The following is a 25,492-nucleotide window of genomic DNA, read 5'->3' on the forward strand; positions in this document are numbered from 1 at the left end:
AATATTTTTCCACTTTTAATATAAACCGTGTTTTCCAGAAAACACACACACACACACACACACACACACATAAATTGGGGGGGAAAAAAAAAAAAGAAATGGTGCTGATGGTTTTGAGAGATGACAAACTGGGTTCTGATGAACCAAGAAAGATTCAGGGTGAAAAAAAGGCACTGACTAACATCCAAGGTTAATGAGAAAGCTACCTATTTAGATCATGATGTTGGCATTAAAAAAAAAAAAAAAACTTGCTCTAAATCATGCATTGATTAAGTATAGTAATATAGATATGTTAATGTTAAATACATTAATTTTAGCTCTATTGTGCAAAGCTGGTTGAATAAGTAATACCATTTTTGAAAGAAAAGCAAACCAAGCAGAGACACGAGCTGGGATTTCACCTGGCTCTGTGTGGCTTGTTTAAACTGCCCCCCACATAGGACTAATGCACACCAAACCCTGCCTGAAGGGGGCGCTCTAACACTCACTTGCAGTTCAAGGCCTTCGCTCTATAAAGTCCCTCAGTTCTTCCAACAGACCCTTGTTTTGTGCTCTTTCCCACTTCCTGGCTATCTTCTGGCTGTTTCATCTCTCATTAAAAAAAGAAAAAAAACCCTGCCATCCAAAGTAGGTAACTCTGAAAGTATGAAGTGCTGCAGGATAAGACAGGCTTTATATCTATCATGATGGAATGCCTAATATTTGTCAGGGACTGTATCCTGCCAGCTACATATATTATTTCTAATTCTCAAAGCAACGTTGCAAAAGGAGCAATATTGTCCCCATTTTGCAGAAAAGGACTCAGGCTGAGAGAGGTCACAGTGTAAGTATGCACACTGCTCTCTGTAGCTGTCTTTATTTGTCTGTTTACTTATTATTAGTACCATCATATTATTGTCATAGTTGATGTCATTCTGGCAGAAATAGTATAATTTTAAAATATTTCTCTTTAAATTTAACACTCATTTCTCCCCCATGGCTTCTCTCAACAAAGACTCTGCCCATCCAGGCTTGGAGGGTTTCAGTGAGGACCTGTGGGCTCTTTCTGGTATTTTCTGACCTAGCCCTTTGAGCTGAGTAAGACCTGGAACAGGTGAAGCTCCCACAAGGCAGATCCCAGCTGCCTGCAGGGCCAGGCAGGGCTTTTGACTCAATTCTCATCCTTTAAAAAAATTTTTTTTTCTAGCTTTATTGAGATTAATTGACATGTAACATTATGTAAGTTTAAGGCATACAACGTGATGATTTAATACACATATACACATTGTGAAATGATTACCACAGTAAGGTTAGTTCACACCTTCATCACCTCACATAATTATCTTTTTGTGTGTGTGTGTGGTGAGAGCATTTAAGATCTACTCTCTTAGCAACTCTCAAGTGTATAATAAAACAGTACTGTTATCTCTAATCACAATGCTGTACATTAGATCTCCAGAACTTATTCATCTCGTAACTGGAAGTTTATACCCTTTGACCAACATCTCCCCATTTCCCCCAACTCCCAGCCCCTGGCAACGACCATTCTACTCTCTCTTTCTATGAGTTTGGATTTTTTAGATTCCACATATAAGTGAGATCATACAGTATTTGTCTTTCTCTGTCTTATTTCACTTAACATAATGTCCTCAAGTTCCATCCATGGTGGCACAAATGGCAGGATTGCCTTCTTTGTTGTTGAGCCATCCTTTCTGATTGCATTTCTCCTGGCACACCCCAGATGGAGAGTGATATAAAGCCCCCATCTGCAGAGTGATATAAAAACCTCAGAACGAAATGGACCTTTTCCCAGTGTTCACCACAGCACTTGGGGCCCAGCAGGTACATAATGATTTTTGAGTGGACAAATGACACTATTTACAGAAGTATCTTACTAACTTTTGAAGCCTTTCTCACAGAATACAAACATAAATTTCAGAGTGGCTATTGTCTGGACTAACATGGAAAACTATGAAGACAAAATTATTGAGTCAAATCAGCAAAGTGGCTGACTATGCCGAACTGAGGCCTAATTTAGGGGAGAATTCCTTTAAAAAAGTAGCAAAAAGTTATTCTATTTAGTATAAAAACTTCTGCCATTTCCCTAGAGTAATCGTGGCATCACGGAGAAGTCAACCCTATATTTTTGACCTCTGTGATTCTATTATCAAATCCTTCTTTCTTAAACAAATTTTAAAATTATGTAATACATATGTATTATAAAAATAGTAGAAAATACTGACAAGTATGAAGAAGAATTGTACATCACTAATAATTCCACCACCCATAAATAATCACAACTAACATTTTGGTGTATTTCCTTCTCCCATTTTCCCATGCATGTAATGTATATGCATTACAACAATGAAAACACACACACAGTTTTGCATCCTGCTTTTTTCACTTATAATAATATAGTATTTCCCCATATCATTAAATATCCTTAAAATCTTGATTTTAGTGGATGTAGAATATTTTATTGTATTTTTTTATTTTATCACATAATTTATTATGGACTTCGTCAGGCATCGTTCTGACTCTTTGACTGTATAAAGGCCCCACAATGGACAGCTTAGTGTGTAGTTGCTGTACACACCCATGGTTACTTCCTTTTGATCTTCTTCTCATTTTTAAACTCCACACTCAGCTACTTCTAAGGCAATAATTTTTAACCAGTGAGACATGGCCCCTCGGATGGGATGGCAAAGAGTAGGATACGTATAATTTGAAAAGCCTTACTTGAAATTTCCATTGCATTATTTTTTTATTAAGATATTTAACTGTTTGGAAATTATATAGCAAAATGTGGGATTTTATTTTTCTAATGGGGGAATGGGTTAAAAATGCACATTCATTCAAAAATACTTATTGAACACTTACTGCATGTGAGGCCCTGTGCTAGACCCTGGGGATCGAGCCATGACGGAGACAGACAGGCTGAGAATACATACTAAGGTTTGCATATAACACTTTTAAAGCCTCTAATGGCCTGTACAGATCATTTTTTTTTTCTTTGTCAATGTTGTTTGGAGCAAATCAGATTTGTGCTGAGATTAAAAGGGACTCTATATGTTCAGTGCCTGGCAGAGTGCCTGGAATACAGTAAGTAGGTCTTCAGTAACTGCAACTGCCCTCCACCTTCCCATCCCCTCAGAACAAAGGTTTCATTCATGTTGGTGGTTGTGTTGAGTCTCACAATTCACTCTGAGACCCAGCATGCAGGGGATGGCTGCTGGCCAGAACTCTTCTCTACAAACATAGAATCTTGGCATCATCAACACCAGACTCTTTCTAAGCTAAAACCAATATGACTTGGTTTGAAGGGTCAGTAATTTATAGACTTTGGGGTTCAATACTATCCTGTGATCCTGGGTGGTCGGGCTTCTGTGAAATGTTCTCTTTGAAATCATAATGGAAATGTGGGGGTCATTCAGTGTTACCTTTGCATTTTACATCACTATTAACTCTCCCTTTAAGCCTCAGAGTTGCTGACGCTCAGTTTCCCAAGATCATTTCTTGCTTTGGGAACAGCTTCTCATAACCTTGAAAGAGATTTGGCCATTTGGGGGAAGATGGAAAGGTGATGTGATGGAAAAGGAGGATGTAAACTGTCCTCCTTTGATAGGCCAACTCTCCCCACTCCCCACAGAACTCAGGGGAGTAATACAAGATTATTTGGGAGAGTCAAGTTCTCATTGTGAATGTTTTTCTTTTCCTTCAGCATACAACCCATACATTTTCTCAGAAGGAATCTTGTCTCTTATGTACATTGTTTTTCAGTGTGGGTCTGCTGCAAACACAGCTGGATAGACAGGCACCCCTGCAGAAGTTCACCCAGAAGGTTAGTGGCTTATTTTGCGAAAGTTCTAGTTGGTCCTGGTGACCCATAACTTCTTGAAGATATTGTCCTTAGAGACTGAAAGTTAAAAAAATCATTTTCTGGCCTCGATGAAGTGAACGAAAGACATATGTTTAGAGAGGCTGTTGAACTCAGAGCTGGGTTATAAGTAAGGAAGAATGTTATCTACCTCTTCTTACCTCCTCTATTACCCTTGGTATTCTAGATATATTTGTTTCTCTTTCTTCAGGGCATTTAAAATTAAAAAAAAAATCTTTTTGAAATCCCATCATAATACCATGTTTCCTAAAGTAAATCTAACCTAGCATGAAGAAATTATTAACAAAGTTTCTTTTATCCACATTAAAGAGTATTTGAAACATTGATCTTCTGACCACCCTTGATAAATCACGGCCATCTGATAAGTCTCCAAGGTGGACTTACTACTAGTTGAATACATGATGTACTCTGTACTTCAATAGAGCAAGTTTGGACAGACACAGAGCTGTAATGGAAAATGAAGCAGAGGGATTTATATGCCTAATTAAAGTAGCAAACTCTCAAATCCAGACCCATAAATTGACTTGTAGAGTTCTGATTGCTGGAAGAGTTGCAAATAAAAGCAGTTTGAGGTGAGAGATCATTTTTCTGGAAGCAGGTGAGCCCAGTGATTTAAAAATTGAAAGCTTTTACTCTTAGTAATTTCACTTACAACGAGAGTGTAAATTTTATCTGAATTATAACTATATATAAATCTGATTTATGAAAATCTGTCAAAAGAATCCTAGACTCTAAGAATCAGTGGCAGATATAGCTTGAGAATCATAGGATTATTTAGCTAATAAACTCTAAAGTATATAAGATGTAGAATTTAAAATTTGTTGTGTTTGGATAAAGTTATATATAAATAAAAAAAGGAATCTGGAAAAATAGTGGACCTCAAACAAGAGTAACAATTTGCATTCACTGGTGTCATCCACACAAGGCCATAATCCATTTGTTTTCTCTTTCATTTTGTCGTTCTGAAAATATTTTTCTGATTGATAGCTGGTTATCATGTCCTGTGTTGCTCCATTTTATTATCATCTGGGGCCTTTCAAAGGATAAAAGTGCTTTTTAATCACATCGGTAACATAAACCATAATGACATATTTTTTTCCTTCACAAATGCGTTAAGACTGTGAGTACCTTACTATCCTGTGAGCTCCTTTCGGACAGAACCATGCCATTCTGCCCTGGATGCCCAGCTCCGAGTTCAGTGTGTGGCTCCATAAACATGAGTTCACCCTCCTACACTGTTGGTGGGAATGTAAGTTAGTGCAACCACTATGGAGAAGACTATGGAAGTTCCTCAAAGAACTAAAAATAAGAGTTGCTGTATAATCCAGCAATCCTTCTGCTGGGCATCTATCCAGACAAAACTATAATGCAAAAAGATACACATATCCCTACATTCATAGCAGCACTACTCACAATAGCCAAGACACGGAAACAATGTAAATGTCCATCGACAGACGAATGGATAAAGAAGATGTGGTACATATATACAATGGAATATTAGCCGTAAAAAGAATGAAATAATGCCATTTGCAGCAACATGGATGGACCCTGGAGATTATCATACTAAGTGAAGTAAGTCAGACAGAGAAAGAAAATATCATATGATATCCCTTATATGTGGAATCTAAAATATGACACAAATGAACTTATCTATGAAACCGAAACAGACTCACAAACACAGAGAACAGAGCTGTGGTTGCCAAGGGGGAGGGGATTGGGGGGGATGAAGTAGGCCTTTGGGGTTGGCAGATGCAAGCTATTATATATAGGATGAATAAACAACAAGGTCCTAATGTATAGCACAGGGAACTATATTCAATATCTTGTGATAAACCATAATGGAAAAGAATATAAAAAAGAATGTATATATATGTGTAACTGAATCACTTTGCTGTACAGCAGAAATTAACACATTGTAAATCAACTATACTTCAATAAAAAATAAAATAAAATAAAAACACGAGTTCACATGAATTAAGGGAACCAGAACATCCTGGGCATTCCTTGGTCATCCCTGAGCCTGAGGAAAGCAATCGATTGGGTTGTCCTGTCAGGTGGGAAGTATCAGAAACCGTGCTGGGGACAGTTGTGGAATTTGGAGGTTTCGGATCTTCAGTACCACAAGGGCCTCATTTTTTTGTAAAGTGAGAAAGAGATTTGGAAACAGAGAACCTGAATAGACAAAAATGTAGAACACAGGAAAAATTCCTAGACAGTCGATAAACTTGGTTGCGGAAAAGAAATGTGATCCTTCCCATACAGCAGAAAGTCTTCAGCTGGTCTCCTTCAAGGTTGAGCAACTCCCTGACTGCTGGAGGGAAGAAGGATAACTGGGGGGAGCTAATGGGCTCCCTATTACCAGCTGTAAACTAAACACGTATTTGCTTCCATAAATATTTGGCACGTAGTAAGCAGGGAATAATGATCGGGTATCTGTTCCTCTGTAAGTGGCAACGTTAGCATCAGCTGGTGCAGTCAGTGAGAATCAGGTCTGATACAATCAGCAGGGGACACACCCTTGGTGACTGCAACAAAAAGTTCAAGGTGGCTTGTTTGGGATGAAAAGAATCCACTTGAGGTCGTCCTCTTGCCCTTCAGCACTGTCCCCTCTGTAGTTAGCCCTCAGACCAGCTCCCAGCCCTGCCACCTGCAGCTCTTTAAACAGCCCTCCTCCTCCGCAGGACCTCATAGCTACCTCTCATCACCCTGGCAATTGCAATGAGAACCCATGAATCACTGGCCGGGGTACGCCACAGCCTTTACCAGAGCGCCCTGGACAACCCCACTTTCTTTTTCTCGAATATTCCAGTCTGTCCTGTTAATACACTAGTTCCATACTCTAGACAGACTTGGATTTGAATTTGCAAGACAAGTTGAAGAAGATAACGAAGCTCTTTAAGACTCAACACCCTCATCTCTAAAATGTGGGGTGACCACCCATCATGGGTTTGCCTAGGATGCAGGACTTTTAGTGTCAAAACCAAGAATGTCCCAAACAAACCAGGATGAGTTGGTCATCTTACTAAAACAGGAATAATAACACCTCATTTCTTGTGTAGATGAAATGTAATATTGTTTGCAGAGTATCTGTCAGGAGTAAGTATTCAATACACGCCAGCCTCCTACCTTCCTTAATCAATTAAAAGTAATTGTGAAATAAGGGTTTGTGGAATACCTGCCAGGTACCCCTCTAGGTACCGGGGGGCTGTGATCAAGTGAGGTCTGAAACACAATTCCTGTCTTCAAGGTGCTCACAATCAGGTTGGAGATATAACATTAATGCATATGAAATTGATATTTTATTTACTTATGCTCCGTTCCTTTCCCAAAAAAGACTGGAGGAAGCTCAGAATAAATGATACAGATACATGAAAATAAGAGTTGAAGGACGACAGCCACATAATTAGAGAGACAGTGGTGGAACAATTATACTAGAAACCCAAGGCTAAGGAAAGCTATTCCGACTGAATCCCAAACAGCCAGGAACAAAACAAGAATAACACAGAGCAGACTGAATTAAACAGTAAATTATATGGTATCAGTTTCAGAAGTTCAAGGTAGTGGTCTAAAAGTTCAAGGTGGAGTTCAGTGATGATTTCCCTCAAACCAGCTGCAGTGATTATGGGCAGGATGCCCCCTGCCTGCCTCCGTTTCCTCTCAAAAACAGGGAGAATGCTTCTCGTGACAAGACATCAACTATCGATAATGCATGTGTGTTTCCAAACTCTCCCCTTCTGCTGCCCGCTAGGGAGGCTGTGTTGCCCTAGTTTCTCCCAGGGCACAGGAAAAAGAGCAAAGGCCTGGGGGCAGAGTTTAGAAGAAATTTTTTCTCAAGAATTTAGGAGAAGAGAGAAGAGAGGGAAGGCTGTGGTGGGTGAGGGAAATAGATGAAAGGATTTTTAGGAAGTGTTGTCCAGAGTCATATATTCCCTTTACGGTGCTTGAGTAATTTTGGAAATTTCTTTTTAGCTGGCAGACTGTCTTTCTTTGATCCCAGCCCCACTCTGAGACATGAGCTGATGGGTGAATGAAGGAGAAGGCACTTTGCAAAGGTCACGTTTGAAGCTGGATCTGAATCCTCTCCTAGCAGCTCAGACCCTCTGCTTTTGCTCTTCAGTCAAAAAGGAAAAATGCAAAAGACTTGGACAATTGGGATTCTGGCTCATTGGTTTCATAGTTGTACATCTTTGGACAAGTTACTTACCCTGTCAAATACTCAAATTCCTCATCTGTAAAATGGATTATTTGAAGAGAAATAAGATAATGTATTTGTACATAAAGCCCTTAGCACAGTGCCAGGCCCTCAGTAAATGTCAGCTCCCTTCTTTCCTTCCCCTTTTGTAATCCCATCTTTTTATGATGAGAATTGACAGTAGGTAGAAAATTCATGCCTCCTGGACCAGCCCTATGCAAAGCTGAAAGTCCCATGTCTCTCTCCTACCTAACTCTTCATCCAGCTACTCCCCATACCTCCCAGGTACACCCACCTAGGAGTCCGCTTATCCAGAGATCTGCCTTTCCTGTGTCTGTCTCTTGGCTTTGCAATTGCTCCTTCAGGGCAGTGACCACAGCTTTCTGACTTGATGGGTAGTGTAGAGCACAAAATCAGACAGATGCTGTAACAGAACAAACCCTTCTATTGCTCTGCCATTGTTTTACAACTCTCATCTTTCCTCTACTTCATTCCCATGGTCTGGATCTAACACCTAGAATGGCTCCAGTTCTGAAGCTTAACGCCCAACTTTCTTTCTGATAATAGCATCCCACCCTTGCAGCTCATTCACTCCCTTAACACACACTTTCAACCCCAGTGTGACCTCTGGTTCCAGAATTGCTCATTTGGCCCCCGACTCTTTTCTCCCTTTGGCTCTACCTCTTTTCTTACCATGATCCATCACTTCAGTTGTTCTCTCACAATTTCCCTTTACCTTCATAGCCCATGGCTGTCCATCTACTCCAGAACAGTCAGCCCTGGATCAATCCAGCCACTTACACTCAGACCAATGAGCTCTGCTAAGGAAAATCGCATCACCATACAAATTCACACTTTCCAACCTCCCAGGTCTCAGTGCTGCTGGAAATCCTCCATGTGTCTTAGTGTTTCTCCCGTCTCCTTAGCAACTACTCCATATTCCACTATTTTCCTTAAATCTACCCTTCCATCTTCCTCTGTCTCCTCAATGACCCTGTCCCTTAGTTCTATGGGGGGAACTGAGGGCTTCTTTCAAGGTCTTCCTTGCACCCCTTAGCTGCTCAGAGATTTCAGCCTGGACCATCATTTTCCTCTTCCTAATCCCCTCAGTGGAAGATGATCTCACTCCATCAATCATCCCAGATTTCTTTATTAAATTTCAGATTGTTCCACTCGATTGGCCCTGTTCCTTCAGTGTGTAAATTTGCTCACTTTTTTCTCCTCAAAAAAATTCCTGTCACCACATTACTTACCCTTATCCCCAGTTATTGTATTATGGGGCAGGAGTAAAAATGTTGACAAGTGAATATCCACAGACTCTTCCCTTAATCCACTCTCTAATGAGAGTTCTGTCATTGCCATCTTGGCCTTTCCTCTCCCTCTTTCCGCAGGGGAAGGATTGTCTTTGTCTTTCCTTCTGTTGCAGAATCTGGGCAATGAGGTAGAGGGGACTAGAAGGAACTCAGTGTAGCTGAGTGGATCTGCATGGTAAACAGCTGTGCCAAAGATGAGGAGGAAGATAAGAGAACTTGCCTGAGTGGGATTTCCATAAGTATTTTAGGGGAAGAGATGGAGGTTTTAAAAAATGTAGACTCTCAGGTACCACAGTAGACTCACTAAACCAGAATATGCACTTTTTTCTTCATGATATGGATTTAACAAGATTCCCTAGGTAATCTGCACATTAAGGTTTGAGAAGCACACACAAATTAACTAAAAACAGACCATAGGTATAAATATGAAAACCTAAGAATATCAAACTTTTAGAAGAAAATATAGGGGAAACACTTATGACCTTGGGTTGGGCAAAGAGTTCTTAGGTATAACAAAAAACAGAGCAAACAAAAAACTATGATCCATAAAAAGAAAAAAATAGATAAATTGAACTTCACCAATATTAAAAACTTTTTTACACTTCCAAAAACATGATTAAGAAAATGAGAAGACAAGCCACAGATTGGGAGAAAATATTTGCAAGTAACATATCTGATAAGAGACTTGTATCCAGAATATATAGAAAACTCTCAAAACTCAACAATAAAAACAATCCAAATTAAAAATGGGCAAAAGATTTGAATATACATTTCATTAAAGAAGATACATGAATGGCTAATAAGTGCATGAGAGCAAACTCAACATCATTAGTCGTCATGGAAATGTAAATTAAACCACAATGGGATACCACTACATACCCTCTAGAAGAGCTATAAGCAAAACAATTGAAAAGACCAAGTTTCATGCCAGTGGGAATACAAAATGGCATAGCCACTGGAAAACAGTTTGGCAAATTCTTCAAAGGTTACATATAAACTTAAGATAGAGCCCAGAAATTACACTCCTAGGATTTTACTCAAGAGAAACAAAAATGTGTATCTACACAAAGATATGTATATGATAATAGTTCATAGAGGCATTATACATAATAGCCGAAAACTTGAAACAGTTCAGTTGTTGATGAAGGCAGGAATGCATGAGCGGCAGTGACTCTAGAGACAATGTCATCAGTAGCCAATCAGGACAGGTGCACAGGTGCTCAGCACTTTCCAGCATGCCTTTGCTTCCTCCTCTCCATGTCCAGCACATGTCCCCAACTGCTAGCCCTACTGACCAGTCGTGGCCCCAGGCCCACCACAAGACACTTGACTGGACCCATGGAAGCACCAAAGCTTCCCCTAGACCTACCCACGAGGCTCCCTTCATAAGGGGTTGGACGTGTCTGGCTTCTCAGATTGATTGAGTGACTCTTCCCCTGATCAGCCAATATCACTTTCAGGCCTTTACTTCCCCAGCTCCTTGCACAACTGTGCAAGGTCTTATTCCCATAATAAGTCCTTCGTCCCATAACACCAGTCACTCTGTTCCCCTGACTGAACACTGTTATTGGTGCCAAAAGTGGTTCCAGGGGAACAGAACCTTAAGGGTAGGAATATGGAATTGTTTGACTGATCTGACTAGATTTAAAGGCATTAAAGACTCTGTTGCTAATGGTGAAGTGGACACTGGTAGTCCACGGCATTTAAGTGGCAAACTAACATGAGCACCTGCAATCACCTGCAATCAAGCTCCTAGGAAAAACAAGGCATTGAGTATTAAGTGACTGCTGCCACAGAAGATTAGAGTGCAAATAAAAATTGTAAAGAATTTGGTTGCTCTTAAGTACACTGGAAAGCTTGGGTAAAGAAAATAATGAGCTCAATGCTCTATATGCCCAGATCCAAGTGATAAACCAGAAAGCCCTGAAAGAAACTTTGTCTTCTGTGGGTTCAAGCCCAAGATTTCTGAAATCCAAACCCAAGGTCTAATCCTGAAGGTGGCTGAATTACAAGGCAAAAAGAATTTACATCAGTGAATGTACTGAAAACCATTGAATCGTATGCTTTAAAGGGGTGAGTCATATAGTATGTGAATTATTGGGTTGGCCAAATAGTTCATTCGTTTTTTTCCTTACGATGGCTCTAGAGGTAATTAGCTGTCTTTAACTTCATTGAAAAGTTTTGTTAGATTGTATTGTGACAGCTGTCACATTAGTGTGCATTTAAAAAAAGACATCAAAATTGGTGAATTTTTGTGTAGCCAGTTTAATATTGAAGATGGAAGAAAAGAAGCAACGTTTTCAGCATATTATGCTTTAGTATTTCAAGAAAGGTAAAAATGCAACCGAAACACAAGAAAAAAAAAGATTTTTGCAGTGTATGGAGAAGGTGCTGTGACTGATTGAATGTGTCAAAAGTGGTTTGCGAAGTTTCGTGCTGGAGGTTTCTCGCTGGACGATGCTCCACACTCAGGTAGACCAGTTGAACTTGATAGCAATCAAATCGAGCCATTAATTGGGAGCAATCAATGTTATACCTCACAGGAGACAGCCGACATAGTCAAAATATCCAAATCAAGCGTTGAAAATCATTTGCACCGGCTTGGTTATGTTCATTGCTTTGAAGTTTGGTTTCCACATAAGCAAAAAAAAAACCTTCTTGACTGTATTTCCGCATGTGATTCTCTACTTAGACATAATGCAAATGTTCAGTTTTTAAATCTAATTGTGACAGGCGATGAAAAGTGGATACTGTACAACAACGTGGAACAGAAGAGATCATGAAGCAAGTGAAATGAACCATCCCCAACCATACTAAAGGCCGGTCCTCATCCAAAGAATGTGATGTCGTGTATATGGTGGGATTGGAAGAGAGTCCTCTATTATGAGCTCCTTCTGGAAAACCAAACAATTAATTCCAACAAGTACTGCTCCCAGTTAGACCAACTGCAAGTGGCACTCGATGAAAAGCATCCGGAATTAGTCAACAGAAAATGCATAATCTTCCATCAGGATAACACAAGACCACATGTTTCTTTGATGACCAGGCAAAAGCTGTTACAGCTTGGCTGGGAAGTTCTGATTCATCCACCGTATTCACCAGACATTGCAACTTTAGATTTCCATTTATTTTGGTCTTTACAAAATTCTCTTAATGGAAAAAATTTCAATTCCCTGGAAGACTGTAAAAGGCACCTGGAACAGTTCTTTGCTCAAAAAGATAAAAAGTTTTGGGAAGATGTAATTATGAAGTTGCCTGGAAAATGGCAAAAGGTAGTGGAACAAAAGGGTGAATATGTTGCTCAGTAAAGTTCTTGGTGAAAATGAAAAATGTGTCTTTTATTTTTACTTAAAAACCGAAGGCAATTTTTGGTCAATCCAATACATCTTTCAAAAGCTATTACCAAAACCCCCCACAAAATTTACAATCTTGCAAGTTTTTCTGTTAAAGTTAGGGCATTGATTGGGAAGAGAAGGATTCTGAAAATTGGGAGGGGGACACATGGGCAGTTTCTGATGAACTTGAGGACTTCAGACTCTAAATTCTGCCAAGCCTCCTGTGTCAGTAGAAGCAATCTTTCCTTCCCCTGTCTGAGGAGGTCAGCCTCCCAATCTCAGACCCCATAATGATCTCTCCTACAGTGGGTGACTTGCAAGGGACTGTTGATTTCCCTTAGGACCTACCCCTACCCTAGACCCTTTCCCTGTACCTCTACAGTCACTGATGATCTCATGCAAGCTCATGGCTTTAAGTGCCATCTCTATGCTGATGACTCAAATTTATAGCTTCAGTTCAGACCTCTCTCCTGAACTCCAGACTCATATATTCAATTGCTTTCTTTAAATCTCTGCTTGGATGCCTAATAGGCATCTCAAAATTAAGTTGTCACAAGGGAGATCTTTTAGTTTCCCTCCCCCATCTTGCTCCTCCACGGCTAAAATTCTTGGTGTCGTTCCTTCCCTCTTCTCTTTCTCTTACACCCACATCTAATACATTAGTCAATCCTTCAAAAATATCTCCATTAGTTACTACTTCTCGCGGTCGCCGCTGCCATCACCTGGCCTGAGACATTTTTTTATCATCTGTCACCTGTGTTTTTGGAGTGGCCTCCTAGCTGGTCCCTTGCTTCTAGCTCTGCCCTCTTTCAGTCTATTTCCAACACAGTAGCTGCGGTGATCCTGTCAAAATGCAAGTCATATAGCATTACTCCTCTGCTCAAAACCATGTAACAGCTTCCCAGTTCCCTCAGGGTAAAAGTTAGACTTGTTACAATGGTCTACAGGACCCTAGATGATCTGCCCTCCCCCACCACCTCATTCCACCCAGCCACACTGGCTGTTTCAGGGGTTCTTGAATGTGCTGGGTTTACTTCACCCCAGGACCTCTGCTCAGAATGCTCGCCCCCCAGGGTCTCAGGGTTTCTCAGCACTTTCCCAGTGAGGCCTTCCCTGGCCACCATATTTAAACTCTCAAACTCTCTCCACTCTTTTTTTTTTTTTTCCCTTAGTTTATTAACAATTTTTTTTAAATTTTTTTAATTTTTTTTAAACATCTTTATTGGGGTATAATTGCTTTACAATGGTGTGTTAGTTTCTGCTTTATAACAAAGTGAATCAGTTATACATATACATATGTTCCCATATGTCTTCCCTCTTGTGTCTCCCTCCCTCCCTCTCTCCCTATCCCACCCCTCCAGGCTGTCACAAAGCACCGAGCTAATATCCCTGTGCCTTGCGGCTGCTTCCCCCTAGCTATCTACCTTACTACGTTTGTTAGTGTGTATATGTCCATGACTCTCTCTCGCCCTGTCAAAGCTCACCCTTCCCCCTCCCCATATCCTCAAGTCCGTTCTCCAGTAGGTCTGCGTCTTTATTCCTGTCTTACCCCTAGGTTCTTCATGACATTTTTTTCCCCCTTAAATTCCATATATATGTATTAGCATACGGTATTTGTCTTTTTCTTTCTGACTTACTTCACTCTGTATGACAGACTCTAGGTCTATCCATCTCATTACAAATAGCTCAATTTCATTTCTTTTTAAGGCTGAGTAATATTCCATTGTATATATGTGCCACATCTTCTTTATCCATTCATCCGATGATGGGCGCTTAGGTTGTTTCCATCTCCGGGCTATTGTAAATAGAGCTGCAATGAACATTTTGGTACATGGCTCTTTTTGAATTTTGGTTTTCTCAGGGTATATGCCCAGTAGTGGGATTGCTGGGTCATATGGTAATTCTATTTGTAGTTTTTTAAGGAACCTCCATACTGTTCTCCATAGTGGCTGAACCAATTCACATTCCCACCAGCAGTGCAAGAGTGTTCCCTTTTCTCCACACCCTCTCCAGCATTTATTATTTCTAGATTTTTTGATGATGGCCATTCTGACTGGTGTGAGATGATACCTCATTGTAGTTTTGATTTGCATTTCTCTAATGATTAATGATGTTGAGCATTGTTTCATGTGTTTGTTGGCATTCTGTATATCTTCTTTGGAGAAATGTCTATTTAGGTCTTCTGCCCATTTTTGGATTGGGTTGTTTGTTTTTTTGATATTGAGCTGCATGAGCTGCTTGTAAATTTTGGAGATTAATCCTTTGTCAGTTGCTTCATTTGCAAATTCTCCACTCTTCATGTTCCTATCACTTCTCCTGTTCATGTCTCTTCCTATTACTTACCGCTCTCCCACATACTACATATGGGCGGGGATTTTCATCCCCCCACCACTGCTATATCCCCAGTGTCTAACACTATGGCTGGCACATAGTAGGCTCTTGATAAAAAACTGTAGAACGATGCATATATCCAGAGAAAACTCTAATTCGAAAAGATACATGCATCCCAGTGTTCATAGCAGCCCTATTTACAATAACCAAGACATGGAAGCAACCTAAATGTCTTTTCCTATAATGGAAAAGAATCTGAAAAAGAATAGATTTATATATATATATATATACATGCGTATATATATAATATATATATGTATGTATATAACTGAATCACTTTGCTGTACACCTGAAACTAACACAACATTGTAAATCAACTATACTTCAATTAAAAAATAAAGGGAAAAAATCAATATAAAATCTAAATAAATAAATAAATAAAAACTCGGAGGATGAAAGAATGCAAACAATTGACATGGGGTGTATAGTAGATACTCAATTATGTTAGTTGTCACTATTTACCTGATTATTTCAACTACAGAGTCAGGAGGTATTCTAGACTATTTCTTCCTTTTCTTCCGTCCACTCCCATATCTAAATAGTCACAAAATTCTGTAGCATCTACCTTAGCCTAAGCCCTCATCATTTCTCACCTGGATTATTGTAATAGGCTCCAGACTGAATCCTGTCCTCTTCCCCTCTTTCTTTTCTCTTTTGCTAAATATTGCTGCTCGAGTTTCAAAATCAAAAATCTGATCATGTCAGTTCCCTGCTTAAAATTCTTCAGTGGCTCCCCGGACCTGGCAGAGTTTACGCTTTTTCACTTAGTACACAAATCCTTTCGTGACCCAGCCCCCTCTGACCCCCTTTCTGGCCTCTTCTCCTGAGAATCTTCTTCACACCTTTCGCTTCAATCCAACAGGGCCACTCAGTTTCCCATAGAGCAATGTTCTTTTACACCTTCTTGCTTCTGTATATGCAGTCCCTGCTACCTGAAATGACTTTCTTTTTCCTCTGTCTCTTTTTAAACTCTAGCGAATCCTACTCATCTTTCACATCTCATCTCAAGCATGACAGACTCCAGAAATTCTTCCTGGACTTCTCAGTCTGACTTAGGTAGCAGTTTTCTGTACATTGCCCATCACAGCACTACAGTCCTGCAGTGGAACTGGTAGTGTGCTGGTTTGCCTTCCCCACTAGTGAATACAAACCTGGAGAGTAGGAGAGGTGTCACACTATACTTAACACCTCCATGTCTAGCACAGAAATGAGGGGGCTGGAAGTGTTTGCTGAAATCATGATGGTTGCAAGGTTAAGACTCTGCTAGCTTCCTGAGGCTGCCTTGCCTAGAAACAGAGAGGCAGGCTGGAAGCCAGGAAGCAAGACATTCATACAAGGGACATTTAGAGTTGGTCTGCTCTTGGGGTTAGAGAGTAACCACTTCAGAGAGAATAGGGAATGGGCCAGGCTCTATAAAACAGCAATGGTAGGAAAAGCACTTTGTATTTTGCACACTTGATTTGAAGAATGTTTCTGACATTTTCTTTGTGGCATTTCCTTGGTATTATCCCTTAGTATGTAACAAAGTCTAATGGAAAATTCCAGTCTGCCTTAGCTGTTCTAAAATAATCCACGAAAAACAATTTGGGTCCATGATTGAGCCGTAGTATTAAAGGTGCAGCCATTCCCCTCTTGGTGATGGCAGCAAGAATGTCTTCCAAACAGAAGAATTTTAATTGCTCTATCACTTTGGAGGGCTTAAGGTTTCCCTCTCTGCTTTCACCAAAGGGAAGGTAAAATTTACAGCACACAGTCCTCCCCACCTATGGATATTCTTTCCTGAGCTGAAAACCTGAAGCTTCAGAGTTTTCTTTTAGGAAAGAGGCTTTCCCCCTTCACAGAGACTTAATAAATACTTGGAATGAGGACGTTTTCTGATTGGTTGTCCAGACATAAAGAGGTATTCTGATTGGTCGGTGCCAAGGTGGATGGAGTGGGTGAAGGGTAGGAGGGTGGTGATGGAAAGGCGCTGAAAGCCCCCTCTGCTCAGAGCGAGTACAAAGGCACAACTGATGGTGAGCACATAAACATATGACTCAACAGTGAGAATTTCATTCTTTTCAAATAAGCTGTTGTAAGAAAGGAGCAAATATTTAAGCAACAGTTGGAGTGTTTGCAATTGCAACTCCCGCTGATGAATTTAAGATGGTAAAAGGGCGACAGGGGACATTGGCTCAGAACAGAGCATTAAGGCTGTGGTAATAGAAAGCAATCTGTTCAAGGCGAGGTCTTGGAGGGCAGAGAAAACAAAAATAAAACCAAGCAAGCGAAAAGGGTAAATAATGGAGAGGCAATAACAACCACCTTATAATCACTGAGAAAATACCGACATTAATAAATCTTGAAAGGCAGATACGGATGCTGAAGTCGAGGGGCCGGACTCTCTCAGAACCCCGGTGACGCTGGAAAAAGTGAAGATGTTAGAGGAGGGGTACAAGTAACAAAAATAAGTTAGAAAAACTATGCAGATACTAACCTGCTCTTGTTTTACGTGGGTATAGAGCACATCTATATACTTCCCTTCCTTTAAAAATGTCAGCCATTCTTATAAATCTTCATCTTCATGTAGCTAGGAGAGAGTGATTTTAGACTCACAAAATTTTAGTGCTGGGGCTTAGAGACAGTCTCTTCCAGACCCCATCATTTTACAGATGAGGATCCTGAAGTCTAGGGAGGGGACATGATTTGTGCAGGATCACACTGTCAGACAACTTACCTGACTTCCCTTCCAGTGTACTTTTTCTGACGTCAGGAGTTTCCAAGTGTTTAAAGTAAAAAGACCCCCCCCCCTTTTTTTTTTTTTGCGGTACGCGTGCCTCTCACTGTTGTGGCCTCTCCCGTTGTGGAGCACAGGCTCCGGACGCGCAGGCTCAGCGGCCATGGCTCACGGGCCCAGCCGCTCCGCGGCATGTGGGATCCTCCCGGACCGGGGCACGAACCCGCGTCCCCTGCATCGGCAGGCGGACACTCAACCACTGAGCCACCAGGGAAGCCCAAGACCCCCTTTTTTAATGTCAAACATGTTGAACACTCTTACATGACCAAAGCGGTGCTTTTAGTATCTACTGATTATAAATTTTATATGCAGTCATGATAAAAAGCCACCATGAATTCAGCAAAGCTTATAAAGTATCTTGTATTACTCATGTACATTTGAAAATGCAGAATATATCTATGAGTGAGTGACACATGATAGTTTCAGCCTCTAGGCAGCTTGGTGCTCAAAAGGACCATAACCCTGAGGCCTCCCAGGGCTGGCAGCTTCCAGGTTGGGAACAGGGTCCTGCACCAGGATGAGCTGGCTATTTCCAAACCCAGCATGAAAAGAAATACTTCCATTCTCTTAAGAATAAAGAAGGTATCAAGTGAAATCAAGTACCTTAATTTGAAAAGAATTTCATAAGGACTTTGGGTAATTTCAGACCACAGAAGAAGAGAGTCCTATTCTGTGAGCCTGGCCCAGGGCTCATCACCAGATGAGCAGAGCAGAGGGGCAGGGGCTGCCCTTCTATCTTCATGGGTAGGAAGGAAATCCATCCCACAGTGGGAGAAACTCAGAGTGTTACAACAGTCCTGGGAGTCGGAGGAGGGTTGGAGCAGGGGGAAGACTGAGGGGTGCAGTGCTCCCCAGATGGGAGACTGCTGAGTTTGGCAATCTGTGGATCACACAGGTGGGGGTGCTCCCAGGAGAGCCCTGGGTCAGTTACCACTTATTGAACACCTACTCTGTGCTAGGCACTCTGCTAGGTGCTTCACACGCACCATTTCATTTAATAATCGCACTTCAAGGCAGAGGCTATTCTAACCCCCACTGTATGGTTGAGGAAAGAAAGGCTTAGAGAAGCTTTGTAATTTGCCTAAGATCTTGGGGCTGGAATTGGAACCCTGCCAGCTTGATTCCAAAGTGTCTGTTCCTAGCCACAACCTTAGCCAGCAAGAAGGTAGTGAGCTGTTGTGAGATTCAATTGAGACAATCCATGTAAAGTGTGTCTGAGCTTATAAAAAAAGGCTTATTACATGGTGATGATGATTATCAATATTTTCAACATTTTTATGTTGGAAATGCAAATAACATTAAAAGGATGAAAACACTGGGGTGTTGTAAGAAAATCAAGAGTGTGAAATCTTCCAAGATGGGATCTTAAAAAAAAATGAATTGTGCCCTTGGGTAAGAGAGGGAAACCAGACTGTGGACCCAGAGGAATGGCCAGGGTACACAGGACTGATGTGGATGGACATGGATACCTCCCAGGGGTGACGAGGCTGCCTCCACCAGGATGACAAGAATTGCCACCAACGCAGGGGCGAGTCCTGAGACAGGCAGAATGTGGTGCGGGACCCTGTGTGGAGAAGTGTGTGATGGGGAGGCAAGCTCTTGGGATTTGATTGGTTGGGTTCAGAGACAAGAATATTTTATCACATTTACTCTTATTATTACCCATTTCCTTGTGTCCAGGTGGGTATGAGGGGGACATTTGCTAGCAATGACATTGTAATAGGTCAATGGTCAAAATGACATCCGAGTAGAAAAACCTAGATATGGTCAGGATCTAGAAAAGTTGAGTGTCAGTGGTAGGAAGAGTCTGAATAAGTGTTAAATTTAGTTAATCCACTTACTTAATCAGAAGTGGTCCTTTGGAACAGTTATTCAAAGTCTCCTTCAAAAGAGTTCTTCAAAAGAGTTCTGCCATGGTACGTAAGAAAGAGTTCTGCCATGGTACGTAAGAAAGAAGGCATGGTTTGATAGCTTACATTTTCAAAAATTATCAGTTTCATTTTAGAGAATTAAAATTGTATATGTGTAGCAAAAATAACTTTCTTTAAAATTTCAAGCAGAGCTTTAAAAACCTCACACTCAATTGAGTTTATTCATTCTCTAGGGAGAAAAATTCTTTCGCAGAGAATGATTTAATCCATGAAACGGGCTCTTACTGTCCCTGTTAGAGGATAAGATTTTCTACTTAATTTGAGCAAATGATTGAACAAGTTTTGTGGAATTTGGCAAATTTTCCTCTAGAAATTGTCATTTTTTTCCTTTTGTTAACTGAAAACGGGGAGGTGTATATGACAATAGCCACCAAAGAAAACGCATTGTTTGCAGTGATTGGTTAATTTGAGGAGACTCAGATGGTATATTATCCCAGAAATTGCTCAAAAATGAGACTGCTGTACCCTGAAAAGCCTGATGAGATCAGAAACACAGCATTTTGAAGGTCTTTTTTGGTGCACTGTGCCCAAGGTTTATTGTGAGAAGGAGGAAATATGTTAACACATCAGTATTTTCAGGTGACACCAACACTAATTGTCTAGAGAATGACAAGACGCAGCATATCATATAAAGAGACTGGCCCTCTGATGGCAAGACTCCCAAGCAGAAATGTATCATAATAGGGACAAATGGGTGTTAATAACATAAATAGTCTGGGACAGGCGCTCCATGATAAATAGGGCTATTAAACAAAGCCTGATCAGGATGTCAGACTGGTGAGGACAGAAAATGTTTCTAATTCTTCTACATCATACCAAAGAAGGAAAGCTGGTCTAAGGAGAAGTTTGCTGTGGAAAAAAAATACTGTGTGTTTCTCTCATAAGCTAAGATTCTCAGACTGCACTGGTCTGGGGTCTACTTTGCAGAACAACAGCTTTCCCCATGACTCAAGCTGTCTTCAGCCATGAGGTCACTGCTGGCATCCATGGTTCTGTGTCCCCTGGGAGGCCTGGATGGTGTCCCACACAAGGAACCCCACACCTGTCAGCTCCAGTGAGGCACTCCTATTCTCTCAAAGAATCCTAACAGACATTGGGATCATTATCTGTGATGATAAATTTTATGTATCAACTTGACTGGGTCATGGGGTGCACAGATATTTGATCAAACATTAGTTCTAGGTGTTTCTGTGAGGCTGTTTATGGATACGATTAACACTTGAATCAGTAGAATAAATAAAGCAGACTGCCTTCCCTAATGTGGGTGGGCCTCATCCAACCAGGTGAAGGACTGAATTAAGAAAAGAAAAAGGCTGCCCTCCTACACTGTTGGTGGGAATGTAAGTTGGTGCAGCCACTATGGAGAACAGTATGGAGGTTCCTTAAAAGACTAAAAGTAGAGCTACCATATGACCCAGCAGTCCCACTCCTGGGCATATACCTGGAGAAAACCATAATTTGAAAAGATACATGTGCCCCAATGTTCATTGCAGCACTACTTTCAATAGCCAGGACATGGAAGCAACCTAAATGTCCATTGACAGAGGAATGGATAAAGATGTGGTACATGTATAGAATGGAATATCACTCAGCCATAAAAAAGAACAAAATAATGCCATTTGCAGCAACATGGATGGACCTAGAGATTGTCATACTGAGTGAAGTAAGTCAGACAGAGAAAGACAAATATATGATATCGCTTATGTGGAATCTAAAAAAATGGTACAAATGAACCTGTTTACAAAACAGAAATAGAGTCACAGATGTAGAAAACAAACTTATGGTAAACAAGGGGGAAAAGGGGGGAGAGATAAATTGGGAGGTTGGGATTGACATATACACACTACCATATATAAAATAGATAACTAATAAGAACCTACTGTATAGCACAGGGAACTCTACTCAATACTCTGTAATGACCTATATGGGAAAAGAATCTAAAAAAGAGTTGATACATGTATATGTATGACTGATTCACTTTGCTGTACAGCAGAAACTAACAACACTGTAAATCAACTATACTCCAATAAAGATTAATTTTTAAAAAAGGTTGATCCTCTATTGACTAAGAGAATTCTTCCTGCCAGACTGCCTTTTGAACTGAGACATCAACTTTTTCTTGAACTGAATCATCAACTTTTCCTGGGTCTTGAGCCTGTGACTTTCAGATTGGAAATTAAACCATTGGTTTCCCTGGGTTTCCAGCTTGCCAACTTACTCTGCAGTTCTTGGGACTTGCAGCCTCCATAATCACATGATCCAATTCCTTATAATAAATCTCTTTCCATATATATATTTACATAGGCATTGTATTGATTATGTTTCTCTGGAGAACTCTGAGTAATACACTGTCCATCATCTAATTCCCTCCTTCTCTGGTTTGGGGAGTTTCCCAGTGAATTAGTCAGAGTCCTCCAGAGAAACAGAACCATATATATATAAATGGCTCATGTGATTATAGAGGCTGAGAAGTCCCACAGTTTGTGGTCTGTAAGCTGGAGACCCAGGAGAGCTGGTGGTGTAATTCAGTCTGAATCTGAAAGCCTAAGAACAAGGATGCACAGATTCCAACCCAGGTCTGATGATCTGAGGGAGAGCTAGGAGTGCTGAGGGCAGAAGACTGATGTCCCAGCTCAAGCAATCAGGCAGGGAGGACTGAATTCTTCTTTCCTCTCCCTTTTTGTTCTATTCAGGCCATCAATGGATTGGATGATGTCTACCCATGCTGGGGAGGGCAAGTTGCTTTACTGAGTTCACTGACTCAAATGCTACTTTCATCCAGAAACATCCTGACAGGCACATTCAGAAAAAATGTTTAGCCAAATATCTGGGCATTTTGTGATCCAGTCAAGTTGACACATAAAATTAACCATCACACCCAGTGGGTATCTTCTTGGTGGGAGGCAATGCTCCATTTCCTGCTACAGAAAGCCAGGAGTTAGGTGGTCCCTCTCCCTGCACCTTGGCTGCAGGATGCAGGCACGTGACCTGTGCTGGCCCAATCAGATGTTCCTGCCTGGGACTTTGCATCTGAAGAGGGTGAGCTAAGAGGAAGTGTCAGTTAGATCTCACTTCCGGTTGTGGCAGAGTGGCTGATAAAGATGGTCATCTTGTTTCTCCAAACATGCTGATTTTCTTCTCATTTTCTGAGCCTGGTTCTCCCATCACTAATGGCTTCTGAAGGTCCTCTGTATCTTTCCAATAAATGTTGTTTTCAACCGAAGAGCTAAAGTCAAGCTCTGTTACTTGTAACCACAAACTCTAACTGGTATAGAGGTGAGGCCCATCTTTCAGGCTGGACACTTGGAATCAAGACACCCCTATTCCTGTTTTGTGTCATGTGTAAACTTACAGGCAGATGGCTCTGGCTGCAACTGAGCGGGTCAGCCACAGGAGGAGTGCCGAAGCCAAAGGGTATAATCACATCAATGACAATGACCAAGTATCAAACCTTTCCCACGTGCCAACCACTGTGCCATGAGCTTCTCTTACATTATCTCAACTGATTATCACTACAGTCATCTGTGGTTGGCAGCATTATTATCCCCATTCTTCAAATGAGGAACCTGTAACAGAAAGATTAAGGAATTTGCCTAAGTTTGTACTGTCCTAAGTGGCAGAGCTGGAATTCATGCTCAGGACTGTTGGTGCCTCCAAATGTGTAACTAGCATGGTAGGTGTAGTGAGACTCTGTGAGTCCTCTTTGGAAGGATTGAAGGAGGAGTGTAGAGAGGCAGGAGGTAGGGAATCAGCCAAGAAGAATAAGGGCCAAGCGTGTTGATAAGGGCCACCTAAGCGTCTGCTTTGGTGTTTCTTGGCCACCGTATTCAGGCAGAAGAACTCATCCTCACTCATTTAAACAGAAGGGGATTTGTTGCAGGGTGTTGTTTAGTTTGTAGAATTTCCAGAATTGGCTCAAGTCATGCTTGATTGCTACAAATTCATGGATCATGCAGACAGGGGAAACGATTAAGCAGAATTCCAGACTGTTCTAGAGGAAACCCACTGTTGCCATTGCTGACCACCCAGAGGCTATGATGCTAAAGATAGAATCATCTTCCCAGCCACTCCAGAAAAGCCAATCCCTCTGCTGCCACCCTTGCTGGATGGTCCAGCCTCTCATGGCACATGGCCACTGACCCAATTGCTCACCTTTGCCTTCCAAGTCTCATGTGGGTGTCTTGGCTTGGTGGACCTAGGTCACATGGGGAACGCTGGTGGCAAAGAATCTGCAAGATGTAGTTTTTAGCTTTTCAGCATGTTTAGTTCAGGAAGGCACTTTAGAAGGGGGTTGGAGTGGACGCTGAATGCCGAATCAATTGTATTGTCCTGCCTCAACTTCATTGCTCTCTGTACACATGTGTGGTGGAGAATGTGTGTGAGGTCCTGATACTCCAAGTTGATATCATACAACTTCACATCTGGAAAGGAATCTGGGATTTTCAGGTCCTAGGGGTTCCTGAAGGGGTGTTAGGGGACCGCCACAGTGATCAAGGAGGGGGCTGGGTGAGGGGCAGGGCCAACACATTTTATAACAGCTCAGCTCTGATATGTTTCAGATTCTGTGCTAAAAGTATATAAACAAAATAAAAGAAGTTGCAAATCACTGGCTAATCTAACTTTTTCATTTTTACTGATGAGAAAACAGGGACTCAGAGACGCAAATGCCTTGTCCACAGTCAGAACTAGCAGAGGGTAAAACCGAGGACAAAACTAGAACTGTTCCTTTCTCTACTGCACCATGATATCTGAAAGTGTGTTCATTCAAAATTGTATCATTGCCCAAGATGCACGACATTCTGGGTTTAGCACAAGTGGTGATATGGCCTGATTTCCACTTCAACATCACTGCCCCGGAGAAGTCTGCCTGGATCCACCAGGCCAAGCCAGTTCTTTCCGTCATATGCATTCTTGGAGCCTATACTTTGCCCTTGTAGCACTTAACACAATTATAATGAAGAATTTAATCACTGTATTGCTTAATATCTATCTCCCTTATTAGAATGTAAGTTCCATGAAGTAAGGACTTTGTTGGTCTTGTTCACGGCTATATCCCCAGAATGTGACAACTTCCAATGGACAACCCAAACACTAAAAAAGACTGGAAATTGGGGCAGCTAGGTCTAAGCCCTGCCTCAGTCTTCCCCAGGGGGAGGGACCAGTGTTTGCTGCTCATGAACGTAGACTGCAGAGTGAGACAATCTGAGTTCAGCCCTGAGCTGCGCCTCTGTCTCCTCATCTGTTAAATGAGCCTAATAATTCCACTCTCCTTTACTGTTGTTAGGAGGACAGGAGAGAATGACTAAAATTTGGACCTGAAATTGGATACACATTTCTCATGGCTAGTCAAACTATGGTAGAAATTATAGTCCATGCCTTGCTATTCTGAAGCCTATGGAAAGAATATCCTAGAATGTGAGGACTGAAACTGTTCCTGAGATCCTTGGGATTTAGCTTCTTGTATTTATAGAACCTTCATTTCTGATTGAAAAAAATAATAAATGTAAATTATAGAAAAAATAGAAAATATAGATAATTATAAGGAAGAAAATTTAAAAATCACCTCATGATCTAATATTTTGGCATATATCATCCCAACCTTTTCTATGTTCATATTTATATATCATAATTTATACTGCTTGTAATCTGCATATTTTCATTTTAAATATTTTAAGAC

Source organism: Delphinapterus leucas, chromosome 1 (assembly GCF_059928025.1).
Source record: "Delphinapterus leucas isolate spDelLeu-1000000601 "Yukka" chromosome 1, BTC_Dleu_Yukka2, whole genome shotgun sequence".
Taxonomy (NCBI): Eukaryota; Metazoa; Chordata; class Mammalia; order Artiodactyla; family Monodontidae; genus Delphinapterus; species Delphinapterus leucas.